Source organism: Pleurodeles waltl, chromosome 1_2, assembly GCF_031143425.1.
Source record: "Pleurodeles waltl isolate 20211129_DDA chromosome 1_2, aPleWal1.hap1.20221129, whole genome shotgun sequence".
Lineage (NCBI taxonomy): Eukaryota > Metazoa > Chordata > Amphibia > Caudata > Salamandridae > Pleurodeles > Pleurodeles waltl.
In genome coordinates, this window is record NC_090437.1 from 241,617,041 (window position 1) to 241,643,584 (window position 26,544).

The window sequence follows — 26,544 nt, forward strand, 5'->3', positions numbered from 1 at the left end:
TGAGAAAAAGATCCATAACATGACTGACCCATCGAAAAGAGGCAAGCCGGCGGTGTTGAACTGCGACCTGGCCTGAATTTTAGGATTGTCACGCTGAAGCTCCTGAGCTTTTCCCCATGGAGGAGACATCCAGAAGTTGACCGGGACCTCGTGCTGAGTCAAGTCGACGATGTTGCATCACAAGCTGGCCTCAAGAGGAGCCCCGACTGCCGACAAGAGATAAAGCTCAAAATAATAGATTACGATCTTGGGGAATTTGAGGAAATCCAGGCACTGAAGCCTCACATGGAGGAAACCAAAAAACAACTCCAACTTCAAGATGATAAATTAACGTTTACGGAAGACAGAGCTAGCCAAGAGGAACAAAAGGTCAAGGATGTCAAAGATACTGCACAGGTGCTAACAGAATTGCAATTTGAAGTTTTGTACTTAAAAAAAACATGCTGATAACTTGAAGAACCACAACAGAAGAAACATTCTGCACATTTATGGTCTGTCTGAGCTCTGATTCCATATCTTTCTTCGAGTCATTTTTTCTTTCTACTTTCCCTCTAATAAATATACAATGGGCACACAGACTTGGACATTCTTCTCAAGCTCCATCTTCTTCACAGAAATCCAGAGGAACTGTCATTTATTTATTAGAATATGTAGGCCTACTCAAAGTCATCAAAGCAGCCAAAGGTAAAGGTCATGGTCCAGATCCAATCTGTCCTTTGCTAATGCATTTGCCACATCTATAGAGTTAGTGAAAAGGCCTCATTTGTTATGGTTAGACACTACTGTTGTCTGGTATTTGATGCAGTCTCAAAGATGTTAGTACCCAGGGCCTGTGCTAACCAGGTCCCTGGACCAGATCTCCTTCCCAAAAAAGGTTGTGATGCATTGGCACAGTTGGCAACACCTTTATCTTCCACTATAATTCCCTAGTAAATGGTACTTAGGTGGTACCCAGCTCATGGGGTACTAAGGGTAGACCCCTGAGGGCAGCAGCACAGATTGTGCCACCCTCTAGGGTCATTCATCCAGAAGCACCTAGCACTGCCATTGTAAGCTGGGTGTTTGGATGCAATCCTAAAAGACAAACTCAACATGGCACACAGCCTGTGTGCCCTGTTCACTACACACTGCATGCATTATAAATAAAGCACCCTTCTGGCAGACCTTCCAGCCTTAAGGCAGGGTCCACTATATGATATGTGTGGGCATAGATGCATGAGCAATATGTCCTTACTGTGCCCTAGCAAAACCTGGGACATAGTAAGTGAAAAGGGCTGCCATTTTAATGCATTTGCTGGACACTAGCCAGTACACCTTTCCCAGCAATCTGCTGGCTACCTTGAGCCCTGGGTTGTTTTGTTTCAAGCAACTCAGAATGATAAACTGGTACCAGTATTGGATTTCTTATTAAATGTACCCAGGGGTCACCTTAGAGGTGCCCTCTGTAAAATGTAACTACCCTGGCATGGTTGCTGGCCGGTCACAACCAGCTTGCCACCACCAGACATGATTCTGAACCCCTGGGGTGAGAGATCCTGCTCTCTGGGTCTCAGAACAAAGCCCAACCTGGGTGGAGGTGCTAACACCCACTTCCTCAGGAATGTGTGCTGCCCAGCTGGTGAGCTTCAAAGGGCTTGCTGCCCTTGAAACTTGGCCACTCGATCAAGGTGCAGGTGGCAGAGGGAGGCAGAGAGCTAGACCACAGTGCTGGCATCAAGGACCCCCGGGCAGAACCCTGTTAAGTCCTTGTTTTTTCTTTAATGTGCACACTGGTGTGCAAGAGGTCTGAAAGATCAGCTTTCTCTGCGTACGTCTCTCTCCTAAATGTGCCTAATCTCGGAAGCGCTAAGCAGGGTTCGGCCTGGCTAACCAGACCCAAACCTGCTTAGCGCTTACAAGATCAGGCACATTCAGAAGAGGGTGCCACTCCACAGCATAAGGAACTCCACTTCTGCAGAATTCACTGAGTTTTTGATTTGCTCCTCTGAATTCTGTGGGGTGGAACTCTGTGAATCCGCCCAGGCCTAGTCAATCCTGGCTTGCACCACCCCAAAAGTGTTGCATGCAAGGTGACCTATCCATTTCATTTTCCTCCATCTTGCATGGAAGGAAAATAGCCAATCAGGGGTAGGGAAGTGACCTCTGCTCACAGGAAGTGGTCACTTAGTGGGTGTAGCCACCATAGATAGATGACCCATTGGTCACATCTAGGTACCCCCTAAAACACCCACTAAATAAAGTATTTAATGGGCATACCTAGACCAATTAATCAGATTCTAAGGACAAAAGAAGACCAGCAACAAAATAGACCCAAGGCTCGAGAACAGAAGTCTAGGTGCACCAAGAAAATGCCCAAATCCTGCCTGCTACACCCAGGAATCGACAATCACCACTGAGCGATAGCTTGGACATTGGGCAGACTCTACAAACCCCTGAAGGACCTCCACGCTTCACAATTGGGGAAAGATCTTCCTCCAGGTTGAAGGCATCACTCCACAACATCAAGGAACCAAGGACCCCGTGAAGGCCAATTCACTAACCAGCATCTGACCAAGGAGCCGGACACCACACTCAAACTAAACTTTGCCCATCCGAACATGAGGACAAACCCTGTCAGGATGCCAAGCTTAGTGGCACTATGCCCTTCTGTGGCTAGACCTTGCATAGCCATAGGTACTGGTCACCCCACCCAGAAACCTAGAAGGACAGTCCATTCTGGACTGAAAAAGGACCAGGAGGAAGCCAGAGTCAAGGGACTTCAGGAACTATCGGAACCTCCCACCAGAGTGCCCCTGAAGACTTGCAAGAGACCCTCAAAATTACCTACCTTCTGCTTCCAAGGCACCTTTGCACACTGCTCCTGGCTCACCAATTTGCTCTGCACCTGGCTGCCCAGTGCCCTGCACTGAAGATCCAGCTGAGCCCCAAAGGTCCCCTGCCCCTTCGAACCTCAACACTCCAAGGGGACCCACCAGACTTACCGTTAAGCCCACCTATGCAGCAATTTTCTAATTGGTACCCTGCAGTGCCCTAGCACCAACACCACCAACTTTCTGCAGCTGCTCCTGCCAAAACTGGGAGCCACTCAAACTTTTCCAGCTGGTCCACACTCCAATGACCTCGACATACCTGCAAACGGAGACATTGGCAAATGCACTACCTGATTTTATATGTATTTTTGAAACCATTCCTCCATTGATTCCTATGGTGCCCACAAAAAAACTATTTATAATAAAACTTCAAAAATTCATAACTCAAAATGTACTTACCCAATTTCGATGATCTCAGTCTCAACAGTTTAATGAAAATCAGAAGTATTTTTGTAAATTGGTCTCAAGTCATTCTGTTGAGTGTGTGGTCTCATTTGTTGATACTGTGAGTACAACAAAAGCTTTGCACTTCTCCAAGATTAGCTTAACTGCTCTACCAAGCTACCATAACAATTATAGCATTAGGTGGTCTAATTTTAACCTCTGTAAAATAGCATAGTTGCCTGGACCCCCCCTGCACAGTGTGCCTAGCTTTGCACGCTACATAGAGGGCCAGCCTCCTCGATAGAGGACAGAAGGAAGTAATGTCTTGACATGCAACCAGCACTTTGCTCTCTAAATGCCAGATGTGGTCTCTTCCACCCTTGTTTATTCAAAGTGCCCCACACAAACAAAACTATGACTTACGAGGATCCTTATCTTTTACAAACATTTATCGATCGTTATAGAGGAGAGGAGATGGAGACTTCCAAATTTAATGTCACTTGCTTTTCTTGAGTACAGATATTTTCTAATAGAGTATAATCCCACCCATAAAGTGAAGGTCTTGCTCTTTTTTCCCATTGTATGTTTTCTATTTTGTTGCAAATATGTTTACATCCCTCCGTAGGCCCTTTGTCTTAAAGAATGCACTTATATCGTTTTGTGTGATCTGGTCTGGTCTCCCCTCAATTGTCGTCCACTTCGGATTTCAATAGTGTGAACCCTCCCTAATGTGTTTCCACCAGCCTCAATTATTATAGCTAGCTTTTGCTCTCTCTCTCTTCTTAAGGATCCTCCCAATTTTTCTTATAATATCCTTCTATTCTTTCTCCTCATTGCTTTCTTTATAAAATATTTAATCGCATGTACATTGTTATTGATTATTGACTGTCATTGTTATATACAAAATGTTATATGCTTCTTTTTACACACGCTATATGGCTTCAAGTATTGTTTCATGGAATATTAAAGGTTTGGGTTCTCTTATAAAATGTCAAAGGGTGTTGCTACACTTTTTTAAACTAATAGGTGACATAGGGGATCATCACAAGTCTGGCAGTCATTAGACTGCCAGATTTGCTGATGGGGGTCGGACCACCGCCAATTCGGTGGGCTGAGCACAACTTTACAACCCTGGTGGTGGTTGCCACCAGCGAACTGCAAGCTTCGCCAGGATCAGAGATCCCAGTGGTCTGGAGGTTGTGGCCATCATAAACCAGCAGGGCAGCGCTGCAAGCAGCACTGCCCTGGGGATTATGACCCCCCTTTCTGCCTGTGGTTTCATGCCCGTACCACTACCACGAAAATTCTGGTGCAGAACGGGTGCAGGTAGATACAGGGGGGTCCTGCACTGCCCAGGCACTTGGCATGGGCAGTGCAGGAGCCCCCCTGGCCAGAACCACCAGCGAGGGTGCTGGTACACCCTGTAGGCTGCAGCATTGCAGCCAGCTTGATTATGAGACAGAGACAATGCTGTAGGCTGTTTCCCGCTAGGCCAGCAGGCAGAAACTCAGGTTTCCACCCACTGACCTGGCCGGAAACTCTTAATGGGGCCGGCAGGGAGGGAGCCTGTGTGGCGGCAATCTCCCCATTGGAAGTTCTGTGGATGGTAAAAAAGTCCACTGAACTCAAAATGACCCCCATAGTCTTGTTACAAGAAGTTGAATATATCTTTTCTCCCCATGATGCAGGGAAATATATTATGAGTGACTATACTCTGCAATAAATCCTTAGATATACAAGTTATTTCCCATGACTCAGATTCAATGGATATATGGCCTTCTGCTTCCATAATTATCAATAAAATACTTGTGACAATTTTGATGTCTATACCCTTACACATTTAGATACGTTTTTTGGCCTGATATTTTCTTTAATTTGCTGGCAATTACTTGATATTTGGTGTTGCTTGTAATCATGGCAGTGGACCCCTTTATTGATCCTAATTCTAAGTCTCATTATATCGCGTCTTCCAGGCATTCACAATTCACCCCTGCTATAAAAATGGGATCTATAATCGATACTTGGAGACTTTGTGACCCTACCCTACAAGAATAACTTTTTGGCTCCCCTGTGCGTTTCTTCCAATCTAGAATTTACTATTTATTTTACTCAAACCCCTTGCAAAACACATTCTCTGCTTATAATTTGGTTACAAATTGATTTCTAACTATGCCCCTGTCACATTAGATTTCAACCTCATCCCTAATTCCCATGGTAACAAGCAGTGAAGATTTAATAATTCTCTTCTTCTAGATCCTGATTTCACACACCACTTTGAAAACTTTACAAAGGATTTTTTTCAAGTTAACGAGATACCAAGTATTTCGCCTCAGACTATCTGGGATACTTTTAAAGATGCCTTTCTTTTGTATCCCACAGGAAAAAATACATTATCTAAGAAATTGCTTCAGGACATGAACCATATTAAACAATTACAATATATACACTACACTTCTAAGACTAAAGCGTGCCTGGATGAATTGATTCAAACTTTTCCTTTAATAAGATTTCAACATAAAAGGCTACTCCATTTCTCCTTAAATCCAGCACTAAATATTGTGGAGAACAAATTAAACCTGGAAAACACCTTGCAAATTATCTTCAAATTAAAAAAGAGCACATCAAAGTAGTATCTATATTATGTGCTACTAATCGCACCGTTCATAAAAATGAAGATATATTGTATGGATTTACTACCTACTACTGCAATATGTACACTCCTGAACCCCCAATTGTCAGGATGATATTCTTTAATATCTATCTTCTATCAAACTTACTCTATGACCTCTATTTCTGCTTGGGGTTCCTTTCAAGACTATTTATTATGTCTTATTACCAAAGACAATAAAGTCCCACGGTAAAAAATCAGAACCTATATCCCTTGTTAATTTGGATTATACATTTTCCAATAACATTCTTACCCTTCATCCTGACACCTTACTTCCTAAGTTATTTGGACAGGAACAATCTGACTTCATTAAAGGGTGGCACATTTCCGATAAGACTAGATTATTTTTTAAGTAACTCCAAATCTCATAGACACTCTTTAGCAGCTATTTCTTTAGATGCTGAAAAGGCATTAAACCATGTTAGTTGGCCATTTATTTTCTCCACTCTTTATTGGTTCGGTTTTGGCCCCAAATTCTTTAATTTAGCTTCTCTGCTATGTTATTCTGCCAAGTCCTCAATCTTTGTCAATAGTCTTATTTTCTCACCATCCTCACTTCTTCGAGGTGTTCGTAAAGGCTGCCCTTTCTCTTTTCTATTGCACTACAGCCCTTTCAGTTGAAACTTCATATGAATTCAAATATTCATGGCTTACAATATGGAGACAAACTGTTAAACTGTTCGGTATATGCAAACAAAATTCTTTTCTTCTTGCCACATCCACAAACCTCTTTACAAGCATTCTTAACAGAAGATACAAACTTTGCTTCTCTTTCAGGATTCAGATTACATGAAGATAAATGCGAAATATTCCCACTAAATAAATTATGTTTTCACGCTGATTTAATTTCTTCTCGTTTCCATTGGAATCAAGATAAAATCAAATACCTTGGTCTTTGGTTCACTGTTTCTATAACGGAGACTGTCCCTACCAATATGAAAGCTGCTCTCACAACCCTAATTTCTCTTCCATCTTGGTGGAATCCTTTGTTTTTATCTTGGTGGGGATGATTAGATATGCGTAAGATGTATACTCTTTTATCTTTCTAATATTCCTACAAATGTCCTCTGTCTTTATTTTTAACAATATCTACTCTATTCTCTCCAGCTTTTTGTGGAATAATAAAAAGCGCTGCATGTCCCTTCAAAAACATAAATGTCCTAAAAATATGGGAGGTGTGAATTTTCCTGATTTCCACTTGTTATTCAACATATTTTCTCAAACAAGCCTCTTTTTCACTATACAAAGAGGATTATATCACACCTCCAATATGGGCTAATAAAGAAAACTTTTTTTCATCCTTTCCCTTTTTGGGAATTTTTATCTTTTACCCAGAAACCCATATTTATGTCTCTTACTATTGTAAAAAATGCATTTAAGCTTCTCCATCCTCTTTCTGTCTCTTTTTGTCTCCCATAATGATGTTAGAAAACAATTTCTTCATTACTCAATATGGCACAATAAATATGTTAAAATAAATAATAAAATTATTGTTCGGAAGTCCTAGCATAAGAAAGGTGTAGGATTAGTTCATCAACTCTTTGATAATGATTTTTGTATTCCTTTTTGAACAAACTCAACAACATTTTTCCTTTCCTTCCTCATATTGCACTAAATATATGTCATTCATTTCTGTGTTTCACTGAACCTACTGACAACTTTCACAATTTTTACTTCTATTACTGTTATCTCCCACTTGGCTTGGTCTTTTTTATCCTTTCTATCAGCATCCTAAATTTATAATACTCTAACCTCTTCTCCAGAAGATAGAGACAAGATAGATGTTATTTTTCACATACAAGTCCACTTTAAATTTAAGAATATATTCCTAGGTAGTATCTCAGATGATTGGTCTTCTCTTTCAGCTCCAGTTTATATACTACTGTTTATCTCTTTATTTCGGCTAAAAGCCATAAAAGCAACCATAATGCTAAAACAATTAAAAGTTGATATATTAGATTTACTTCTTGCAGTTGCCTTTAAGCAGTTGTCTTGAAGCAGATCACTAAATCATGGAAAGCCTCTTCCAATTTATCTTTCCAAGCCTGGTAGAATGGTGTTTCCTATAATCATAGACTTGACAGAGTGTATGTCAACCTAATATTCCTTGTCATTGAATGACTGCCTGTGACAAACTTTCTGGGCTCCAATGCAAAATTTGCCAATTGGCATGATCCTCATATTGAAGAGGTGCCCAAGCCTCCATGACTCTTTAACACGGTTATGTATAATTGTGATATATTTTCTTAATAATGTATTCTTTTCTTATGTTTTGGCAATACTATTGTATTTCAATAATCCTTAACAGGATAAAATGATATCATATTTACTTCTTTCTTTTTTCTTTTTCCAATTTTCTTTCTCTTTTCACCATGGTACCATTTTTTTTTCTTTCACAATGTTTAGTAAATACTTTTCTGATCACAGTATTTTAATCTATTATATTACATCAACAGATACATATAATGAAAATTACATCAACTGGTTTCAAATTTTATTATTTAAGCTTTTTGAGCCTCAGCATTTCCTTCAAACAAAAACACATAGCAGATAAAAAATTTAAAGAAAGGTTGGCATGGAAAGATTATGGTTGATTAAAAGGCAGTTTCTTGCACCAAATCCAGTGGACATAAATTTGTGGGAATCCTTTGTTAACTCTAAACAGTCCTATTTATTAGGTGTCTTCTGTTGGCAGACCTAGGAGTAATGGAGGAAAAGTCCTATTAGGTTTAAGGTAGGGTATGTATCCCACTCATAGTCCACTGTAATATCTGGTCATTGATCACTTAATAAAAAATATAATTTGATTCCCTTTTTGTGAAGAGAACGTTTCTGAATCATTGCCCTTCATAGAAAGGGCAGAAAATGAGTATGTGTGCAGGGCTTAATGGAGAGTTGACATTGACAAGCAACTGTCTATGGGCCTCATTACGAGTTTGGTGGTCCTGTGACTGCCATGTTGGTGGTCCGACCATCAGCAGGCCGATGGAGAAGGCCGCCAAATTATGAGTTTGACAATGGTGCACACAGAACATCTCCAAAACACCGCCTGCACCGTCAGGCAGGACAGACCTCTGTGGTCAATTGGAGGTACCAACAGTCCAGCACAGACCATGCTTCCACCAATCACAACTTACAAGGTTGCACACTGTCAATATGACCGCTGTGGTCAAACCATCATGGAACACCAAGAGGAAACAAACAGTATAAAAGGAGACACTCACTTCCAGGAAGCCATACACATTGATGGAACCACAACTAGGCATCATCCCGCTGCTCTGCTCACAGAAAGATAACAAAATCATTGCCAACAAGGAAGGCAACAACTGTATGTACACACACTCACCTGTTACATTTCTCAATTGTAATTATCTGTATAGTTACATAACATACCATAGGGAGGGAGTGAGAGGGCTGCACTCACATTTAACAGTACAGTGACACACAGACACTCATATACTGCATCAAGGACACCCACACATACATGGCTCGCACATTGCAGCCATCTCACACACATTTACCATACATGTATACCACAGAGTTACACACAGCAACACAGCACAGGCCCATGCTCACAGTTTAACACACAACATACAAACTTGTTACAACAACACAACAACTGCACAAATATAAACACATGTCACATACTCACAACCAACACTGGCCAGGGTTGCGACACACATACAACACAATGTACTACCATCTGTGATGGAAAACACAATAACACCATCATATAACCTAGCAATCGACACACACATCACACACACCCACAGCACATCAAACCTATAATGCCATGCACAATACATGCAGACTCAAACAGTAAAAACACACAAAGCCACACAGCAAAACAACACTAACACAACACAATATCATGACAACAACATTTCAGCTACATAAACATACCGATCAGACAACACACACACTCTCCTTGGGGACAACAGCACTGCACACAACCTCACATACTGATCAAACAATACATGAAGCACAAGCAGCACACACATACAAATATTGGCACACAACCAATGTCAGCCAGGAACAACTCAAACCCGGGAAAGGAAATGCAGGACAAAGATGTAACCAAAAACACAACAACTGGTTGGCTTCAACTGGGGGAATATATGCAAAGAATATGAATGTACAGGGCCATAGGACAATCCATAGTTCTCAATATTGCCCCTACTAGACTCCTGACAGCCATAAACCCTCCACAGGTAGGGGCATCAAGGGGGCAGGCAGGTGCCTCAGGGATTCTTTGGGGTGGTAGGGGAGGGGGGTTTGGACTTGGGCTTGGTTTGGGGGGGGTTGGAACTTTTTGGGGGTATGGAATTATTTTTGGTTAGGGAGGGGCATGGATGCTGGCAGGAGGGTAAGGGAGGCCTTGGAGGTGAAAAGGATGTGTCTAGGGAGAGAAACAGGTCTTTTGGGGGTCTCACTGGGGAAGAGTAGGGAAAAGGTCAAAGCTTAAAAGGAAATCTTTTTTAGACACATGGGGATGGTCATCAGAAGGGGGTTTGGGTGTGGAGGGTGAGGGAGTGGTTGTCTGACGTTTAGGTGTGGATGTCTTGGGTGTTTGTTTATGGGAGGTGTGCTTGTGGGTAGTGGGTGTCTGTTGGGTGGGTGAGTGAGGGTGTTCATATGCCTTGGACTGAGGGAGGGGTCGAGGGGCTCAGAGTTGCTGTGGTGAGTGGGTGGCTGTCTGCCGGGGTAGTGACCACAGGTATGGTGGATGTGCTGCATGTAGGCATGTCAGTGGTTGTGGTGTCTGCCAGAGTGGTGACTCGGCTGGATGTCTGAGGGTCTGCTGGGGTACTGTCTGTGGGCAGAATGGGTGTGCTGGCTGAAACTGTGAATGCCAGTGTTGTGTCTGCAGGTGAGTCAGGTGTTGTGTCTGTGATGTTGGGGGTTGTGGGGGTGTCCGAGTAGGTCATGTCTATTGCTGTGTCTGCAGGTTGATATTGTTTGTGTGCATGCCAGTGGTGTGTCTTGTGGTGGTTATGTTTGTGTGCACTACCCTTGTCTGTTGAGGTGTATGAACGCACGTCTGTTTGTGTGCTTTAGCTGGGGAAGAGGGGATTCAGACTGGGAAGAGGAAGGAGGAGGAGGAACAGTAGACAAGGGTAACTGGCTAACATCAGTGTGGAGGCCAGAGCCTGAAAAGATCTCTACAGGCCAGCCAGTGCACAGTGAATGCCCTCCAGGAACGTATTGCTCTGTTGGATTTGAGTTGCCAGACCCTGGATGTCATTCACAGTGGTGGACTCACCCATAGTGATTGACCGCAGGAGATCAATAGCCTCTTCACTGAGGGCAGCAGGAGTAACAGGGGCTGGGGCAGAGGTGCTTGCCGCAAAGGGGACCCTCCCTCTTGGATGGACAGGCCCAGAAAACTGGTTGGGGAGCTACAGGGAGGACGGTGATAGAACAGGAGTGGAGGACAGAGATGTTACTGGAATGGTCCCAGATGGGTCCGCCACCACTAGGGAGTGTGGATTCCGAAGAAGATGTAGTAGATCTGGTTTCCCCCATGGTACTCTCCTCATCCTCCAAACCACTGGATCACTTGATGTCAGTTGTGTTGTGACTGGAGGTCCAGTGGCCAGAAGTTTCTCCACTCATCTGTGCCCTGTCTCCTTTGCCTGCCAGTACTGATGCTTAAAAAATATTCAAGTATGCTCTTCACATTTACAAGATTACACTTTCATCATACATTACACATAAGTCCGATAACATCCTGTTTACTAACACCCCAGGACATGCCAGTAAAGTGACAACATCTTGTCACAAATAAATACAATGTATATACCTCAAAATCAATATTGTAACACGCCAGCAAAGCTAGCTGACAGACACGTACAACACCATGATTTATCTACTCCATTCACACTGACCATACCATGACAAGGTAAGTATGCCACTTGATACAGGTTCCCTATCCAGAACAACATAGTCAAGCAGCAATGAAGCAATAGTTCATATACGTGAAATAGCTTTCTACAAATCCAGACAACATACTTAACACACAAATACTTAACCCTGATGTCACGTACCAGGCAATGACACAAGTTGGAAAGTAGAGGCAACCAAGCCTTGGACAAGCAAGTCTTCTCAATGTCACATAGTTAATACCAAGCACTATGGATGCATAAAATCATGTAACACCTCAAATTGTCACACATGCCAATTTTTAGTCAAGGAGTTAGAATACATGTCCCACACACATGAGCACCAATTGTGATGTACCAAGGAGTAAGAATACAATGTGGACCAAGGCATCTAGGAATTTGGTCTCCAGAAAATGAACAATATCAGTCATGAAAGGACCAAGTAAGCTTAGACCAGTGTCCCATACACAATCACAAGTTGCCAATAAAGTATATGTATCAAATGGACTACTGTACTGTGCAGGCAGGTGGTAAACAGACCTTGCTAACTATGCAATGAGTCTATCAATATACCACTGACCAATTAACAAAATCACTACCCACACATAAGACATGGCAAGCCTAATATCTGTTTGTGGAGGGTTCCTAGAGTCAAAGCATATGTGATGCCAACATAACTGGTACACCAAACATGATGCAGGCTAACCACCTGGACACACTTAGCAAGGTACTCAAAGGTGTATATGAACTACCACAACTGCATCAAATAGGTGACATGGCAATCCTAAGGGTCCCAAACAGTCAGGCCTCATTTGACATATCCTCCGTAGCAACAGCAGGTGCAAATAACAAATACTAATGTTGAGTCATGACTGAACCTTTACATTGAGACATGATGTTGAAAATCAACAGTTTGGCTCATAGTTGTGATGAGGCTGCCATTGCCTATGTATCATACTTACAACAGTATGCCAATGGAAAAGCTGTGTGACCATTTTCTACTATCAGAGCATAAGCATGGTAGTTACATTCCCACATTTGATACCAATATATGTGTTCCTGTAGAAATGTTGCATGCATATTTTCTCTCCTGTTGAGGCATCACAAATGTACATCCCTCACGTACCCAGGGGGATTACCTTGCAACAGGTGTGAAGAGGTTAACCATGTATGTCATATGACATGTCAGATGGACATCACAGCTTCACGTGATGCTGTCAATTATCAGAAATCATTACAAACTAGAGGTGAATTGCATATGTCTGATTTTATGCTGCACATGGCCATGAATCTTGAGACTATGCAGAGGAAAGAGAGAAAGAACCTACACACCTTATCACTATGACATTGGTAGGATTGACCTGTTGGTGGGAATTAAAACTCACCAGGGTGGAAAAAGCAGTATATTGGTACACATATGACATAGTCATATGTGCATCATTATGTGCAATTGGACTGAGGGGGACAACATGTTTGAGTAACTTGTCTCAAAATACATTTTTATGTACACACCTGTGTGCTATAGATGACTTTGCACTTACCATATTGCCAGAGCTAAAATTATGTTACCTCCTGCATTCACCTCACAAAGTGGCAAAGATGTGTTAGGTCTGTACTTACCCCCTTGTGGCTGCTGTGCTGCCTTCAAGCACCCAACCAACTCAGATTAGGCTACAACCAAAATGCGGGCCATTACGCACCCCGTCCTCATTGGGAGGACATCCCGCAACTGGGCCTCTGCAGTCTTCCGGGTCCAGTGTCACAGGTCCTCCCACCTCTTCCAACAGTGGGCATTCTACCGGCTGTGGATCCCCAGGGTCCGCACTTTCTTGACAATGCAATGCCAAATCTCCTTCTTCTGATGGGTGTTGACCATTATGGATGACATAGAGAAGAAAGAATATCATGTCCACATGTACCACAGTAAAACAGGTGGAGTTAATGTCAAGTCTGTCCAGCAAGCCAAACAAAGGCTGTCTTGAACATCCTCTCCAATGATAGATGAGCATATACAGTGAGGGCATAGATGAGGTGGAAACAGACAGACACCATGCATGTCTAGCACCAGCTGTCATGTTATCACATTTGATCAGACACCAAGCACACATAAAGATGAGATTTTTTAAGTAGAGTCTGGCATAACACCTCCACTAACCACGTGCAACAGACACAAGGTGGGTCAGGGGACATACATGACACACTCTCCACGTTGTCTCAGGACTCTAAACCTATCACCAACCAAAAGTGCATGCCCAGGAACTCACCCATGTTTGCACAACTTAAGCACCCAACAGACTTTAAGGACACAATCTGAAACATACCCATCAGCCTTTTCTACATAGTTTAGCTAATGAAACATATGTGCACATGGTGCACTGACCTACTCCTCTGGTGCACCATAGAGCTGTCCATAGAGAGGTAGGACCTTCTCCACCAGCTTCTCCAGCTCCTTGAGTGAGAAGACAGGGGCCCTGTCACCTGTAGGATGTGACATGTTTTCTTCTTGATGCTGTACACACCAGCGCAGGATGTGGTAGTCTTGCTGGCAGCAGTGTCAGCAGTCAAGTGAGAGATGAAGTATGAGATGGCCGTCAAGTCTGCCACGTAAGAGACCGTCACCGCCGGTGAACAACGCCATTGGACCTAGACCACCGAAGGCAGCAATGTGGTCCAATGGCAATGTCCACCGCTATAGAATATGGCTACCGCCATGACAACTTCCACCAGTGGTCGCAGGTCGTTTCCTATTGTCCAGAACAACAGGTTAGGCAGTCACCATTTTAAGACCCTTACATGGTCGGAAAAATGATTTTCATGATGCGTCACAAGGTGTGAAATATATCTACTGTATAGTCTTTAGTGCTGGCCCTGTACAACCATGTATGAATGTCCAGATTGAAAGGACATGTTGTCATGTTGACAAGATACAAGTAAGGTATCTTGGTGGCACAGTCAGCACCCTTTGGCAATTGACAAGATAGTTTTTGTGGCTTTTTATTGCAATGCATAGTAGGATGTTGCAGGAAAGTACCATCTTGCCTGGCATCTTACCCCTATTTTTACTTGTGTGTATGTTTGTTTTTGCCTATGTAACTGGGATCCTGCTAGCCAGGACCCCAGTGCTCATAACTTGTGCCCTGTATGTGTTCCCTGTGTGGAGTCTAACTGTATCACAGAGGCTCTGCTATTCAGAACCTCAGTGTTTATGCTCTCTCTGTTTTTAAAATTGTCACTGCAGGCTAGTGACTAATTTTACGAATTTTGATTGGCACACTGAAACACCCTTATAATTCCCTAGTATTTGGTACCTAGGTACCCAGGGTATTGGGGTTCCAGGTGATCCCTATGGGCTGCAGCATTTCTTTTGCCACCCATAGGGAGCTCAGACAATTCTTACACAGGACTGCCACTGCAGCCTGAGTGGAATAACACCCATGTTATTTCACAGCCATTTTACACTGCACTTAAGTAACTTATAAGTCACCTATATGTCTAACCCTCACTTAGTGAAGGTTAGGTGCAAAGTTACTAAGTGTGAGGGCACCCTGGCACTAGCCAAGGTGCCCCCACATAGTTCAGGGCAATTTCCCTGGACTTTGTGAGTGCGGGGACACCATTACACGTGTGAACTACATATAGGTCAATACCTATGTGCAGCTTCACAATGGTAACTTCGAACATGGCCATGTAACATGTCTAAGATCATGGAATGGTCCCCCCAAGACAAATCTGGTATTGGGGTGCCAATCCCATGCATCCCCGGGGCACCAGCATGGACCCAGGTACTGCCAAACTAGCTCTCTGGGGTTTTCTCTGCAGCTATCGCTGCTGCCAACCCTCAGACAGGTTTCTGCCCTCCTGGGGTCTGGGAAGCCCAGTCCCAGGAAGGCAGAACAAAGGATTTCCTCTGAGAGAGGGTGTTACACCCTCTCCCTTTGGAAATAGATGTTAAGGGCTGGGGAGGAGTAGCCTCCCCCAGCCTATGGAAATGCTTTGAAGAGCACAGATGGTGCCCTCCTTGCATAAGCCAGTCTACACCGGTTCAGGGAGCCCCCAGCCCCTGCTCTGGCACGAAACTGGACAAAGGAAAAGGGAGTGACCAATCCCCTGTGCATCACCACCCCAGGGGTGGTGCCCAGAGCTCCTCCAGTTTGTCCCAGACCTCTACCATCTTGAATGTAGAGGTGTGAGGGCACAATGGACACCTCTGACTGGCCAGTGCCAGCAGGTGACGTCAGAGACCCCCCCTGATAGGCTCTCACCTGTTAGGTAGCCAATCCTCCTCTGAGGGCTATTTAGGGTCTCTCCTGTGGGTTTCTCTTGAGATAACGAATGCAAGAGCTCACCAGAGTTCCTCAGCACTTCTCTCTTCGACTTCTGCCAAGGATCGACCGCTGACTGCTCCAGGACGCCTGCAAAACCGCAACAAAGTAGGAAGACAACCAGCAACATTGTAGCGCCTAATCCTGCCAGCTTTCTCAACTGTTTCCTGGTGGTGCATGCTCTGAGGGCTGTCTGCATTCACCCTGCACTGGAAGCCAAAAAGAAATCTCCCGTGGGTCGAAGGAATCTTCCCCCTGCTAACGGAGGCACCAAACGTCTGCATCACAGGTCCTCTGGGTCCCCTCTCATCTTGATGAGCGTGGTCCCTGGAACACAGGTGCTAGATCCAAGTGACCCTGATAGTCCAGTGGTCCTTCTGTCCAAATTTGGTGGAGGTAAGTCCTTGCCTCCCCACGGCACACAGTAATCCTGTGTACTGCGTGATCTGCAGCTCTAAGGCTTCTGTGCACTCTTGCAAGGATTCCTTTGTGCACAGCCTAGCCCAGGTCCCCAGCACTCCGTCCTGCATTGCTCAACTCGCTGAGTTGACCACCGACTTCGTGGGACCCTCTTTTGTTGTGCTGAAATGACAGCCATGCTCAGATTTCTTGAACACCTGTTCAGGTGCTTCTGCGGGTGCTGCCTGCTTTTGCGTGGGCTCTCTCTGTTGCTGAGTGCCCCCTCTGTCTCCTCCTCCATTGGGCGACCTTCTGGTCCTTCCTGGACCCTGGCAGCACCCCATATCTTCAACAGCGACTCTTGCAGCTAGCAAGGCTTGTTTGCGGTCTTTCTTCATGGAAACAACTCTGCGTCCTCCAGCATGCCGTGGGACATCTTCTGACCAAAGGAGAAGTTCTTGGCACCTTCCGTTGTTGCAGAATCTTTGTCTTCTTCCACCCAGAGGCAGCCCTTTTGCACCTTCATCTGGGGTTTAGTGGGCTCCTGCCCCCCCCTGGACACTTGCGTGACTCTTGGACTTGGTCCTCTTTCTTTACAGGTCCTCAGGTCCAGGAATCCGTCTTCAGTGCTTTGCAGTCAGTTGTTGTCCTTGCAGAATCCCCTATCTCGACTTTACTGTCTTTCTGGGGTAGTAGGGTAACTTTACTCCTACTTTTCAGGGTCTTGGGGTGGGGTATCTTGGACACCCTTAGGGGCATATTTATACTCCGTTTGCGCCGGATTTGCGTTGTTTTTTTTTACGCAAATTTGACGCAAAACTAACTCCATATTTATACTCTGGCGTTAGATGCGTCTAGCGCCAAAGTCCATGGAGTTTGCGTCACTTTTTAGCGTGGACACCTACTTTGCGTTAATGATATGCAAGGTAGGCGTTCCCGTCTGAAAAATTTACTCCGAGGCATGTGCGCCGTATTTACACTCCCGGGCAAAAATCACGCCCGGGAGTGGGCAAAATTTTCGCCTCAACCCGATTTGCGCCATTTTTTTAAACTCCCAACCCCCATTGAAATTACTCCTGTCATAGCAAAGACAGGAGTCATGCCCCCTTGCCCAATGACCATGCCCAGGGGACTTCTGTCCCCTGGGCATGGTCATTGGGCATAGAGGCATGTAGGGGGGCACAAATCAGGCCCCCCTATGCCACTAAAAAAAAAAAAAAAAAACCACTTACCTGAACTTACCTTAATGTCCCTGGGATGGGTCCCTCCATCCTTAGGCGTCCTCCTGGGTTGGGCAAGGGTGACGGGGGGGTCCCTGGGGGCATGGGAGGGCACCTCTGGGCTCCTTCCGAGCCAACAGGTCCCTTAACGCCTGCCCTGACCAGGCGCTAAAAAACGGCGCAAAAGCGTCCGTACGTAATTTTTTTGGACCCGCCCACTCCCGGGCGTGAATTTTGCCCGGGAGTGTAAATACGGCGCACATGCCTCGGAGTCAATTTTTTAGACGGGAATGCCTACCTTGCATATCATTAACGCAAAGTAGGTGTCCACGCTAAAAAATGACGCAAACTCCATGGACTTTGGCGCTAGACGCGTCTAACGCCAAAGTATAAATATGGAGTTAGTTTTGCGTCGGAATTGCGTCAAAAAAAACGACGCAATTGCGGCGCAAACAGAGTATAAATATGCCCCTTAGTGTTTTCTTACACTCCCAGCGACCCTCTACACACTACACTAGGCCTGGGGTCCATTTGTGGTTCGCATTACACTTTTGGAGTATATGGTTTGTGTTGCCCCTAGGCCTATTGTCTCCTATTGCATTCTGTTGTGTCCTACAGTGTTTGCACTACTTTTGTGTTTTACTTACCTGATTTTGGTTTTTGTGTATATTTTGTGTGTATTACTTACCTCCTAAGGGAGTATATCCTCTGAGATACTTTTGGCATATTGTCACTAAAATAAAATACTTTTATTTTTAGTAACTCTGAGTATTGTGTTTTCTTATGATATAGTGCTATATGATATAAGTGGTATAGTAGGAGCTTTGCAGGTCTCCTAGTTCAGTCTAAGCTGTTCTGCTATAGCTACCTCTATCAGCCTAAGCTGCTAGAACACTACTAATCTACTAATAAGGGATAACTGGACCTGGCACAAGGTGTAAGTACCACTAGTCACCCACTATAAGCCAGGCCAGCCTCCTTCCGATGTCAATGTAACAGAGACTTGCTGAGGCTTGCGTTCACATTTCCATGTCATAATTGAGGGAAGGTTGTGAGATTCCACAAATATGACATCATTACCATTGGTCTGTGCTGTGTGCCATGTACCCACTGTATCATATGGCATGTTAGATCATTATGAGAGACATATGTATTGACACTTAGAAGGGACACAAGGAGTGATGGACATACTTTCTTATTTTCTTGCACATTGTTACCATGGAATGAGAATTGTCAGACAACTTCCAGTGTATCGTCCACTAGCAGATCTGAAGACCATGAAGGATCGACATGTCATTCAGATCTACCACTTGGATAGGCAGACAATCATGGATCTCACTCATCAGTTGGAGCCAGATCTGATGCCTGCCATTTTCATCCATATAGCACACCACCAATGTACAAGTCATGTCAGAGCTGCATTTGTTAGCCACAGGGTCCTTTCAAAATACTGTGGCCCTAGCTGCAGGGATGTCCCAGCCTATGTTCAGTCTGGTTTTGAAGGCTGCACTGTCTACATTGTTGAAACACCTGGACAGCTACATCCAATTTTCACAATGTGAGGATTTGGCCTAGTGAAGGCTGATTTTTATGGTTTGACACACATCCCATATGTAGTGGGAGCTATTGATGATCTCCATGTAGCCTTGGTTCCCCCACATGGCAATGAACAGGTGTATAGTAACAGGAAGAACTTTCACTAAAAAAATGTCCAAGTAGTCTGTTTGGAGGACCTCAACGTTTACCAAGTATGTGCGGTACCTAGGTTCAGTACTTGATGCCTTAATATTGCTGAATAGACCTATCCTATAGATGATGCCACAACAGTACCCAGAGAGGGCCTGGATGGTTGATAAGTCACACATGTCATGTGTGTTAGTATCCTATATCTGATGCCAAATGTAAGGATGTCCAAAATGTATGTTTGCACACATGTAACATGTCCTTACAGGGGACTCTAGCTATCCAAACCGTCCCTGGTTGTTGATGCCATTGAAGTATCCAACCAGCCTGGGGAAGTCTGCTTCACTGAGACCCATGGAAGGTCACAGCATGTCATGGAACAGATCTTTGGGCTCCTGAAGGCAAGATTCTGTAATATTGTTAAGTTTGGATGAGCCCTCCTTTACTCACCTGCCAGTGTGTCAGATCATTGTGACCTGCTGCATGCTCCACAACCTTCCCCTGAGGTGTCAGATCCCATACCTCCCAGGTGAAGGGGAGCCAGCAGTTACATCGGTGAGTATGCAGAAATGCCAAGTGAGGATGACAGTGATGAAGATGAAGGTGGAAACATCCCAGCAGATCTCTTCAATCAGTACTTCACCTGACTGTAAGTATGCAATATTCTTTGATTTGTCTGACTCAGTGGGGTTGTGGGAGAGTTAGGAGTGTTTGAGAAGGGTCCGTGTATGACCATCAGACATGTTATTCATTGCTTCGCAAAACATAGCTCTGGTTTTCACGCAAAATAGTACATGGAGTTGTGATTATCATCAAGATCTTTTTCAGTGTTTGTCACAATGCACAATCTAAATTACCATTGTATTTGGGACATGTATTCCTAGTTCATGTTTACCGGTACCTGTCTTAACGCATTGTGAAACATTTTTACTTCCCAGATCTCTTCACAGTGCCATCCTCATGTGGACATTTCTGAATTGTGTCACTGGCATGTGGGTTTAGCTGGTTAGACATGTGAATGGGACATGGATTGATCAACCTTCTCATTGTTTTGATAATGGTACTCTCTTAATTGTATATAGCTGTCACTGTGTCCCATCATTGCAGGCCATTGTACATATGTGTCAAGATTGACATTGATGAGTAGCTTGCATACAGATACCTGAACATGGTAAGTGGAATGTTCCCTGACTGGGGACATTTGTACTATCCTCTGTCTGTTTTATGGGGTATGTTCATTTGGTAGGTATGCTATGGGTATGTGATAAGGGTTTAGCTGATGACAAATTGCACCAATCTATTTGCCTATTAGGACAGACAAAGTCTGACATGTCCCTAACTTGAGTGGTCTGTGGGATGTTAGTTACTGACAACTATGCTGAAGCACAAAATTGTGAAGCTGAACTTCACTGTGTGATCAATGGCAAGTCGTCAGCCTTTGTACAGCATAGTGTTATAAATGGAGATTGATGATTGTCCACTTGAATCATTGTGTATGCATTGAACCCAGAATTCCTTCCTACATTTCCTTTATTTCAGTATGTCATGTCCATTGAAGATATTTCACATTCGACTGTTCAACATAGATTAAATGACTCTAAAACATTTATTGTGATTTAGGCCCTCATTACAACCCTGGTGGTAAAGTCTGCTGACCGCCGTGCTGACAGCCGCCAACATACCGTGTTTGCGGCAGAAATCCTCTATGGGTATTATGACCCACACTTAGAAATCCTCCACAATGCAGACACCCACACAAGTCCGCCAGACCAAAGGTCAGTGATAAACTGACGATAGCAAAACCCACACCGTTACGCCAACAGGAATACGCCCACACTATCATGACCCACGAATCAACGCGGTGGACATTCAACTGCGGTAAACCATTGGCAGTACACACTGCCGCGCTCAAAATACACACACATTTACAAAACACAACCACATTGGACAATTCAAAATACACACACCTGACACACATACACACACCACACCCACACACTCACAACACTATAAAACACACACCGACATTACCCACAACCCGTTACAACAACATTTTGGAAGAAGCAGAGAGACCGAAAAGCTAGGACATCACCAGCATCCAGAGGCACAAAACACCATCACTCATATACCATCCAGGCACAAAACACCACACACCCCAACACATCACATCAACCACATCATGGCACCTCAAAGACACCCCCGTTTTCTTGAGGAGGAGCTCAGGGTTATGGTAGAGGAAATCATCCGGGTAGAGCCACAGCTAGACAGATCACAGGTGCAGCAGACCTCCATTGCAAGGAAGATGGAGCTATGGTGGAGAATTGTCGACAGGATCACGCAGTGGGACAGCATCCAAGAACACGGGATGACATCAGGAAGAGGTGGAACGACCTACAAGGGAAGGTACGTTCTGTGGTATCCAGACACCAGGTAGCCATACAGAGGACTGGCAGTGGCCCTCCACATCCTCCCCCACAACTAACAACATGGGAGGAGCAAGTCTTGGCGATCATGCATCCGGAGGGCCTCGCAGGAGTAGCAGGAGTAGCAGGAGGACTGGACTCTGATAAGTCAAAACTTTACTACTATATCCCCCACCCTAACTGCATGCCATCACAAACCTCTACCCCTACCCTCACACCCATCACCCCAACACCTCACAGATACCCCACTATCACAACCCACACATCCCAATACCAAGCCCTGCATGTGACAACAATGCATGGACACCCATCACAGACCTGCATGGACACCCATCACCAAAGCATGTCGAAGTGACAGGCTCACCCAGGGCACACAATCACCACTCACACAAGGGCCAAGGCGATATTGCACGCACAGTAGTAGAGGGAAACACACCCATTGCACAAGATGGCACACACAGATACAATAACAATGGATTTACACCTCAACAGAACCCCTACACAATGTCACCGGACAGGAGGTGACAGCCATATCCAGTCCCTCCACAGAAGGAGCCCACAGTGACGACAGCAGTTCTGCACACCTGGATCAAGATGACCAGCCCGGCCCATCAGGGACCTCTGGACAGTCGGTCCCCCTGCCACAGTTCCAAACCACCACTGAACCTCCCCCCTTAGGAAACACCACCACAGCACCCACCCAGCGGGCCCATGCCACTGTCCCCAGTACTCGTCAATCAGCAGTGTGTCCACCACTACAGGGACCCCAGGCAAACCCACTAACAAAGGACGATCAGGGACAGGGGTCAGAGGCAGTGGGCACACGGTTCAGGGGACAGAGGCACAGGATAACAGGGAAGCTGGGAGGACTGCTGTGTGACAGAGGGAGGACAGGCCCAGGGATCCGACCCTCCACGAGGCACTGTCAAACATCATGGGAGCACACCACCATTTCCAGGAGACCATGGGCACGGTACTGGCCAAGTTTCAGGAGAACCCACGGCTGCAGGAGGAACAGTACCTGGGGATCAGGGAGGACTTGAAGTCCATTGACACCACCCTGGTCACCTTTGCAGGGGTGCTGGCAGACATGGCCAACACCATGAGGGAGGCAGTGGCACACCACCAGGCCCCTGAGACCAGCCCAAACGATGAACAGCCTTCCATGTCTGCCGGCGCTAGTGGACAGGAGGTCCCGCCACAGGACCAACAGGCCACCAGCACCCCACACCCTGCAGAAGGAGAACCACCCCGCAAATGGTCGATGCGATCCAGGCACAAGACAGAGAACATTCCCACGACCCCCACCAGCAAATAAGACGCTCCTGATTGTCACCCTTCTGTCCCACTATGTCACCCTGTCAACCTTGAACTGCCTTTGCTCCACTACCTATGCCCCCTTGGACAATGCACCTGTGATACAAAGAGACTGGACTCTGCCATGGATATTCCTCCACCATCACCCCAACCCATTGCACAGCCCCCTCTACTTATTAGCACTTAAATAAACACCCTTGAATCACAAAACAATCTGTAGTCAGTCTGTACTTTCACAAATGTATTATTACAACTTCTTCAACAAATATCAATGTAAATGTTCTTTTGCACATACCAAAGTATGACAGTTGCTGGGCAGCAGTAAGCATAGCAGAAGGCAGAATGAGGTACCCAGATCTGTGAAAAGGAAAGCCAAAGTGAACTGTCAGGGTACATACACGAGGTTAAAAGGCTGACTTATACAATGTCCTACAGTAGTTAGATATGAGATGAGTAGTGCCAGTCTCTTACCTGTGTGTCACTGGAAGTACTACATGATGATGTTGTTTCAGTTGTCAATATCTTCTTCCTCTGCCTCCTCCTCCTCACTGTCCAAAGGCTCCACAGCTGCCACAAGACCAACATCAGTCCCATCCTCCTGCAGAAAAGGCACCTTGCGTCAAAAAGCCAGGTTGTGCAACATACAGCATGCCACGATGATCTGGCACACCTTCTTCGGTGAGTATTATAGGGAGCCACCTGTCAGATGGAGGCACCGGAATATGGCCTTCAGGAGGCCGAAACTTCGCTCAATAATATGCCTAGTTCGCCCATGTGCCTCATTGTAGCGTTCCTTTGCCCTTGTCCTGGCATTCCTCATTGGGGTCAGTAGCCATGAGAGGCTAGGGTAACCTGAGTCACCTGCAAATGTCGAGGGATATTTGTTAGACATACACCAACTCTTAGGGACTACCCCATACCCAGACACCTATTCATACTGTGTAGGGACCTTGGGCTCACCTATTAGCCACACCTGGTGCCTCTGGAGTTGCCCCATCACATAAGGGATGCTGCTATTCCTCAAAATGTAAGCGTCATGCACAGAGCCAGGATACTTGGCATTCACATGAGAGATGTACTGGTCTGCCAAACACACCATCTGCACATTCATTGAATGGTAACTTTTATGGTTTCTGTACACCTGTTCATTCCTGCGGGGGGAGAAATGCCACTTGTGTACCATCAATGGCACCAATTATGTTGGGGATATGTCCCAGAGCATAGAAGTCAGATTTCACTGTGGCCAAATCCTCCACCTTGGTTAAAACGATGTAGCTGCGCTCTGGACAACACGTTAGAGAACATTGGCTGAGACACCCCTGATGCCATGGCCACTGTTGTTTGAAAGAAACCACTGGCCATGAAATGGAGCACTGACAGGACCTGCATTAGAGGGGGATACCTGTGGGCTGGCAGATAGCTGACATCAGGTCTGGCTCCAATTCGGCCCACAGTTCTTGGATTGTGGAACGATCAAGACTGTAGTTGATAATGATGTGTCTGTCTTCCATTATCAACAGGTCCACCAGGGGTCTGTACACCGGAGGATGAAGCCATCTCATCATCTGCCCCAGCGGATGTGCCCTATGGAGGAGAATGGTGAGCAGAGGGTCATGTACCACATAGGTTGCACAAGTGTTTTTGCACTAATGTGAGTAAATCCGTGTGTGGCGTTGTCTGTCCGTATTTCTGCCCAAATGTGCTGTGACGCAGTTAGGTGCCCTGCCATGTGCCACCCTGAAATGGCGGCTGCCTGACCTGTAAGGAGGGACAAGGGGAAATGAGGTAACTGCGCTGGCGTTGTGCAGCGTCGTGGTAGGCGGTCAAAGACCGCCGTGCATTTCAGCATTGGTTCTCATTGGGCCCTATGGGTTCCAGGAGCCAATGACGATGTACATGGGTGGTGACGGTACGCACCGCCGCAGTCGTAACCGCCATTTTCCATCTGTTCACTCACTTGATACCTGACCTTCAGCAGGAGAGGACCTACACTGTAAGTGCTGCTGTGACCTGTGTCTGGAAGTGACAATGGCTGGAGTGTCAGGGGAAAGGGCCCCTGCCTTCACTTCGGAGGAGTTGGAGAGACTAGTGGATGGGGTCCTCCACCAGTACACGCTACGATACGGTCCTCCAGACAAACAGGTGAGTAAACTGTGAGCATGATGCGTGGGCCATGAACGTATGGAGTGGTGTGGATGGAAGATACATGAGGGGGCTGAGGCCTGCATGTGAGGATGGTGAGTGTATGTGTGTCAGGGCATTGGTGGGAACTGCTGGGCAATGAGTATGACGAACTGGACGGGGGAGTAATTTCCTTTCATCCTGTACCATTCCTCTAGGTCAGTGCCCACCAGAAGAAGGGTATTTGGCGTGCCATCGCCAAGAAAGTGCAGACCCTGGGGGTCTATCATAGACGGAGCACCCACTTCTGCAAGAGATGGGATGACCTGCACCGCTGGAACAAGAAGACGGCAGAGGCCCAGCTGGGGATGGCTTCCCAACGTCGAAGGGGTTCCCATCGCACCATGACCCCCCTGATGTTCAGGATCCTGGTGGTAGCATATCCGGAGTTGGATGGGCGCTTGAGGGCATCACAGAAGCCACAAGAGGCTGAGTACAGTCTCATTCAGCTGACTCAGAGTGCTTTATCAGGTGTCTGGGTGGGGGATGTGGACTGTGGGTTCCCCTAGGCCAGGGCGAACTTGGTAGGGTAGGTCCCGTGTTAGGCAGGCTCTGTGGCACTCCAACCCCAGTAGTGTTAGTGGCCACCTACAACTAGTCAGCCTCCTGTGGGTTCCAGGTGTGCAGCAAATGGAGTTAGGCATAGTCTCCCATGGGCAGGTGATTTTCCTACTAACTGCTAGTGCATGGCCTAGTGCATTGGGCTGCTCCCTGTGTGTTTTGTCCACCAACGGTGATGGTGTTGCTGGCATTGACCATGTGTCTCCTCTGTCTTTCCCCCTCTTTTTGTTTTGTCACCCTGTCCTTGTGTGCTGTAGCATCATCTGGCGGAGGAGCAGAGGCACTGGAGATGGATGGAGCTGCATCCCACATGGCCCAGGAGTGTGAATGTACGGCATCTGAAGGCCCCAGTGGGACGGAGGGCGAGGGGAGCTCCAAGATGGGGACGGGGGACACCAGCAACAGCGACTCATCCTCTGATGGGAGCTCCCTTGCGGTGGCAGGCACCTCTGTGCCCACCGCAACAACAGGTACAGCCACCACCCACCCTACCAGCACCGCACTCCCAGCAGTTCCTCAGCGTGTTTCCCGTGCCCGCTCACCCAGGAGGGTGGGCCTCTCCTTCGCCCCAGGCACCTCAGGCCCTGCCCCAGTCAGCCCTGCTGCCCTCAGTGAGGAGGCTATTGACCTCCTG